This window comes from Musca vetustissima, unplaced genomic scaffold (assembly GCF_032173495.1).
Source record: "Musca vetustissima isolate MV318-11 ecotype Yass unplaced genomic scaffold, APGP_CSIRO_Mvet_v1 utg2483, whole genome shotgun sequence".
In the NCBI taxonomy this organism is placed as follows: domain Eukaryota; kingdom Metazoa; phylum Arthropoda; class Insecta; order Diptera; family Muscidae; genus Musca; species Musca vetustissima.
The window spans coordinates 707,550-715,346 of NW_026886224.1; positions in this window are offsets into that span (position 1 = coordinate 707,550).

Sequence of the window (7,797 nt, forward strand, 5' to 3'; positions counted from 1 at the left end):
CCTATATATCTTCCGATTTGCACGAAATTTGGCATAGCGTGCTGAATAAAATCTAGAATGATGTGTGTTAAGTTTCGTGAAAATCGGTTCAGATTTAGATATAGCTCCCATATATATATCCGTCCGATTTAAGGTAAATGGGCCTCCAAACTCCCAATATTTGTCCGATTGGGACACAATTTTGCACAGCGCACTGTATCAGGTCCATACTTATGTATGTGATGTTTTGTTGATATCGGTTCAGATTTAGATATAGCTCCCAAATAAATTTTTCGTCCGATTTTATTTTCATTTGTCCGATTGGGACAAAATTTTGCACAGATTACTGAATTAGGTCCAGACTGATGCTTGCTAAGTTTTGTTAAAATCGGTTCAGATTTAGATATAGCTCCCATATACAGTTTCGTTTGATTTTTTGTGAGTGATACACCTAAGTTTTGTCCGATTGAGCAAAATTTTATATAGCGAATGCAATTGAGGAAAAAATTATTTGTGATAATGTTTGTTGGAATCGGTTCAGGTTTTGATATAGGTCTTATGTATATATTTTCATCCGATTTTATGTAAATGGTCCACCGAAGGGCCTGTGTTTGTTCGATTTATATGAAATTTGATAGAGGGTGTTAAATTGAATATATAGTGATAAAAACATGGTGTATGCAACCGTTGATCAATTAGGTCCATGTGTTTATATATAGCTCCCATACATAATTTTACTCGATTTCATACAAATGTTATACCAAAGAATTAAAGTCTGCCCATTAGACATGCAATTTTTCATGGATTTCAGAATGGTATGTGTATGGGGTTTTTTCAATTGGTTCAAATATCTATCTAAATAGCACATTTAATTTAGCCCGATTCCATCTCAATGGTTCTCCAAAGATTCTATGTCTGTTCTATCTACAGGATATTGTAGATATTAACATCTCTTGTATGTACCCAAAATATAGTCGGCCCCGTCCGACTTTTGAACTTTCCTTACTGGTTTATAGCCTCCAAACAAGGCGTGGATTTTTATAGCCTCCAAACAAGGCGTGGATTTTTATAGCCTCCAAACAAGGCGTGGATTTTGTATAGCCTCCAAACAAGGCGTGGATTTTTATAGCCTCCGAACAAGGCGTGGATTTTGTATAGCCGCCAAACATAAAGTATACGACCCAAAGTACCTTTACATTTCTGTTTTATTTTCTCAATTATTTTTGGATAATTTTTTTTTTATAATTTTTTCATTTTAAAAAGCAAAATTTATAATTTCAAAGAAAAATAAACTTGTGATTTTCCCTTTTAAGAATTAAAATCCTACCAAATGACCTTTAATCGTCTTCCCCGAAAACCCTTTGGAGACTGCTTAACAAGCAAAATAAATTGAAATCACAAACTACCAAAAAAAGGATTATTAAATATTTGCTTCTAAGCGCTCTAATCACTAATTCATGGCTTCGAAGTCTGGTCTAGAGAAATACCAATAATTGGTGCGAAAAATAAATAATTATTAAACAAATTATTTTCATCAACTATTTGCAGTAAATATCATTTAAAGGTTCCCTGAAGCAAATGGAGGTATTCTGGAAATTTTCAAATTGCTTCGTATACATTGAAATTTGATAAATCTCCAATTTTATAGAAGAATTTTTATTAACTGTTCTTGGCTGTGATCCTCCACCGTTTCCCTTGAGCCTTTTGTGTGTCGGTGACGTATACTTAATATTTGAATTCTCAGTAATCATACGACCTCCACCCCCAACGAGAAAGTCATATTTGATTTGTTAGAAGGAAGAGAAAATATTTAACATTTTTTATTAAATAAACCGTAAATTTGTTGTTTTTTTATTTTGTGGTTGCAATAATGAATCCCTTTTAAGCCCGTCAATTGTGGTTAAATTTTGTTTATGTACCTCACAGTTGTTGTTGTTGCTTTTATTGGAATTTCAATTTATTTTATGTTGTTGGCAATATGATTATCATCATAATTTCGTAGAAAAAAGTGATTGTAGGCTGTATGGAAGGGAAAATAAATATTTAAGTAATGCAGAGAGGAACTTGCTAGTCTAGGTTATTTATATTTTTATGGAAACAATTATATTTTTGATTTTATTGCCGGAGATTCAATGGGTGGGGAAAAATCCGAAATCAAAATATGACGTCACGAAACCTAACAAATTTCTGAGAATTTTTGTTTCGATTGTCTGATGGCTAATTTTTTGGGCAGAAAATCAAAATGAGAAAAACAAATAAATGAATTTGCTGTGTGAATAATTGCAATTTATTATTGGCATCTGTGTTCTATTCCGGTACCATAAATATGTAAATATTCGATATGCATAGATTCGAAAAAAATTGGTGTATAATTTCTAATATAAATTTCCGCAATGTAAGTATTCGGATTGAAATGAAAATAAAATTTAATATTCATCCACAATAATAAAAATATTTCAATTCAAATGCATCATTTAATAAACGATGTAAATAATTTGTTGTTTTTATTTTACAAAATTTGAACGCAATGGCGTATACGTCATATGTGCAGGTATACAAAATCGGAAACTGGAATACTCATTCGACACAGTGTACCCCAGGCGATTCAAATTAAATGTCGATTAATATTAAGATGATTAAAATTAAATGGCGTGGATTTTTTTTTAAATATATTTTTTAAACCTCCAAACAAGGCGTGGATTTTTTTTTAAATTATTTTTATAGCCTCCCAACAAGCCGTGAATTTTTTTAAAAATTATTTTTTTTTTATTACTTACTTACTAAGCTGGCTTGTGACAGAACTTTCGTTCCATAAGCCGAACTTAAAAAAAATATCCATGCGCGTCAGTCTTTTACGCCGTTTTCCAATTTGAAAGACCATATTCGGCAATGTTGTCTTCCACTTGATCTTTCCATCTTAATCGTGGCATTCCCCTTCTGCGTGAGCCATCAGCTGGTTCGCTTTTATATACCTTCTGGGCTGGGGCAGCTTCATCCATTCTCACAACATGACCTAGCCACGGTAGTCGCTGCATCTCAATACGTCTAACAATGTCAATGACCGAGAATAGCTGGTACAACTCATGGTTCATTCCACGCGCAGATCGGCCCATAGATCTTTCGGAGAAATTTTCTCTCAAACACTCATCTGCATGCGTAAGTACCCATGCTTCAGATCCATATAACAGCACGCGTAGTATCTGCGTCTGGTAGAGTGTGAGTTTGGTCTGGCGGGAGGTGGACTTGTTTCTAAACTGCTTACTCAGGCCATAGTAGCATCTGTTGGCCAACACTATCTTTCTCCGAATTTCTAAACTGATGTCATTAGTTTTAGTTATGGCGGTACCAAGGTATATAAAATCATTGACTAACCTATACAAAGGCGTCAATTTTTTTTAAATATTTTTTTTAGCCTCGAAACAAGGCGGGGATTTTTTGGAAAATTATTTTTAGCCTCAAAACAAGGCGTAGTTATTGTGAAGTTAAAAAAAAATTATAGCCTCCAAACAAGGCTTGGATTTTTTTTTAAATTATTTGTATAACCACTAAACAATGCACGGATTCTTAAAACAATATTTTTATAGCCAACAACAAGGTGTGGATTTTTTTTTACATTTTTTTAAAAAATTGTTATATCCTACACAACTATGTAGTTTGTAACGCCGCGAAATATACCTTTAAGTATACCGATCGTCATATCTCGACTAGCTGAGTCGATGTGTTTCTGTCCGTCCATTATAATTTGAAAATACGATACAGGCCACAGTTATGGAACAATCTTCTCGAAATTGTGCATGAGGATGGGTTCTGGCCAATGAAGACCCCCATTGTTTTTGGTGAAGATCGGTTAATATATAGGGGATGAAATGGACCAAACACCTAATTTTTGTCGATTTTTCATGTCACTCCAGAGGTCGCAATTATGGCCTGCACATCGTGAAATTTTACATGGAGAAGGGGATCGGACCAAAGAATAGGCATGCCTGTTTCGATAAAGATCGGTCAATATTTAGCGGGTAAAATGGACCCGGACTTTTGTGCGAAAAATGAAAGTGTGAAGTTTGTATTCTATAACGTATATATTTACTCCTGAAGGACATAGGACCGATAAGTTGATAGTATATCCAAGATGAGTAGTTGACCTTTAAATTGATACCAATTATATTGTCTTAGGTACTCGAATGTGGGAGTTACACTTAAATGTTTATTTAGTAACCCATTACAAAACTAGAAGGCGGAAATATAGCGCTGATCGCTTTGAAATTTTCCATGAGGATCAAGGTATGATCAAGGACAACGCCTATAATTTTTGGTGATGATCAGATAATAATTTTGGAATGAAGTTAACCGAAAACTTCATTTTTTTCGAGTCGATCTATAGGCCACAATTATAAGCCAAACATCACAACACAACCCACGGTGAAGGGAATCTGGAAGTAATTAGAAGGGCTGTACTCAATATTAGTAATATTTGGAATATATGTCGGTGTAAGGAAGAGGTGCTGTTGACCTCTAATAATTGTTTTTGTCTCTGTAGACCAAGGGAAAACCAGGATAGTTTCTGACTTCCACGAGTCTAGACAACATGGGACCATCAGGGCGGTCCCATGTTGTCTAGGGCCATAAAAATTTTGCAGAGGGGTTGAGGAACACCTAAATAAGATCCCAATAAAAAAAATAACTAAAAAAGCTTAACCCATCATTTAAGAATTGATTTAAATATATAGTATTTTAATGTATATATAGTTTTGAGTTTATACATCTAGATCAGATCCGTATAGACAAATTTAAAATAAAAAAACCTCACGATAGTCCAATTTTTTAATGAGCTACAGAGTTATCTTTGGATGGGTACAAATGTACCACGGTTATACCTCAAGAATGATTCCTCAAAATTTGATCCAAATATCTTCATTATTAAAAGTTTTACAGCATTTTTATTCGAAAAAAGGTACGAATGTACCAGGTTATTGACCCTTAGGGTTAAAGAATTTCTTTTTTTAAATTGTCATGCTATCCCTGGACCAGTGTGTCGTATGCGTTCTCCAGCCTCCATGTAGCGTATAAATGCTGCCACGAGCAAATAATGTATACGATATTTGAATCAGTTACGTAGTTTATTCAATGATGCAATTCAAAATTTCCACAAAAAAAAAAAAAAAAAAAATTTGGCAATTTTTTTTATAAATAAATTTCCAATTTCATTTACATATATATTAGATTACCAAAATTAGTAGTGTTAATTAAATTGCACAAAATATATAATTAAATTGCTATTGATTCGAGGAAAAAAATCAGATACAAAATAAATTGCAATTATCCGCAGGCATCAAATAACTTTTTTTTATTTTCATTTTCATTTTCTTTTTTATTTTCCTTTGCAAAAAAAAAAAAAATGCACAAGCAACACGAAAATTCCACGAATTTTTGTGTGGTTTCATGACGTCATATTTTTATTTCCGATTTCTCTTCCCCATGCCTTTTTTGGTCGACAAGGAAATCCAATATTATTTTCCATAAAAAAAGAAATAACCTAGACTACCATATGCCTATCTGCATTTATTTAATAATTCTGTTACAGCCTCTGAATTTTGTTTTCTACGAAATTATGATTTAATCCTATATATATACATTGCCGCAACATTAAAAATAAATTGAAACTAAAATAAAAATAAAAACCAACTGTTAAGTACATAAATAAATTTAACCGCAATTGGTGGGCTTAAGAGGTATTCATTATTACACCCACAAAACAAAGGAAACAAAATTTCGATTTATTTAATAAAAAATGCTAAAGCGAAAAATAAATGCTTTGCCTTCTTCCTAACAAATCAAATATGACTTCCTGGTGGGGGTGGGGGCGTATGATTACTGGGAATTCAAATATTAAGTATACGTCACATACACACAAAAAGCTAAAGGGAAGCGGTGGAGAATAACAGCCAAGAACAGTTAATAAGAATTCTAATGAAATTTAAACCACAAAATTGGTGATTTATCAAATTTCAATTTACAGCAAGAAATTTGAAAATTTCCAGAATACCTCATTTTGCTTCAGGGACCCTTTAAATGATATTTACTGCAAATGGTAGATGTAAATAATTTGTTTAATAATTATTAACGATTATTTGTTTTTGGCAGCAATTATTGGTATTTCTCTCGACCATACTTCCAAGCCATAAATTAATGATTAGAGAGATCAGCAGCATTTTTTTGGTAGTTTGTGATTTTTTTTTGGTTCTTAAGCAGTCTCCAAATGGTTTTCGGGGAAGGCGGAAGGATTAAAAGTTAATTGGCAGGACTTTAATTCTTAAAAGGCACAATAACAAGTTTATTTTTCTTGAAAATTATAAATTTTTCTATTCAAAAAGAAAATTATAATAAGAAAAAATGATCTCAAACTAATTGTGAAAATAAACTGGAATTTTAAAGTTACTTTGGATCGTATAATTTATGCGATTTATGTTGGCGTGTGAGTATTGGAAAGTACCGAAAAAGGGGGACTTATAATTGACTAAATGGTATAATAAGTGTAGAGAATCCTCTCGTTGTTTGGAGGATATAAAAAATAATTTTTAAAAAATCCACGCCTTGTTTAGAGGCTATAAAACCAGTAAGGAAAGTTCAAAAGTCGGACGGGGCTGACTATATGATACCCTTCACCACTTTTGGTACATACAAGAGATGTTAATATTTTAAATATCCTGTAGATAGAACATACATAGAATCTTTGGAGGACCATTGAGATGGAATCGGGCTTAATTAAATATGCTATTTAGATTGACATTTGAACCAATTGAAAAAAACCCATACACATACCATTCGGAAATCCATGAAAAATTGCATGTCAAATGGATAGACTTCGATTCTTTGGTATAACATTTGTATGAAAGCGAGTCAAATTATGTATGGGAGCTATATATAAACACATGGACCAAATTGAGCAACGGTTGCATCATTCTATATTCAATGTAACACCCTCTATCAAATTTCATGTAAATCACACAGGATCTTCGGTGCACCATTTATATAAAATCGAACGTAAATATATATAAGACCTACATCAAAATCTGAACCGATTCCAACAAACCTTATCACAAATTATTTTTTCCTCAATTGCATTCGCTATATAAAGTTTTGCTCAATCGGACAAAACTTAAGGGTTTGGTGTATCATTCACAAAAAATCAAACGAAACTATATATGGGAGCTATATCTAAATCTGAGCCGATTCGAACAAAACTTCGCAGGCATCAGTCTGGACCTAATTCAGTACTCTGTGCAAAATTTTGTCCCAATCGGACAAATCACAAAAAAATCGGACGAAACTTTATATGGGAGCTATATCTAAATCTGAGCCGATTCGAACAAAACTTCTGTATGAACCTGGTTCAGTGTGCTGTGCAAAACTTTGTCCCAATCAGACAAATATTGGGAGTTTGGTGCAACATTTACATAAAATCGGACAAAGTTATATATGGGATCTATATTTCATCCAATTTCAATAGGGTTCGTTCTTGGGCCAAATACGTGAACTGTGCCAAATTTCATCCAAATCGGATCATAAATGCGATCTGTACTTTGTTGACAAAAATACATGGACAGAGGGACGAACAGACGGACATGCGTAAATCGACTCAGAAAGTGATTATATGCATATTCTCAAAAGGAACCATGTGTCTATCTCGTTTCCTTTTGCCTGTTGCAAACATATGCACAAAGTGTGGTGAAGGGTATAAATAGTTTTCGTCCGATTTTATGTACCACAGTGTATAACCAATATTCAATACAGCTCTTCTAATTACTTGTCCATATTCCA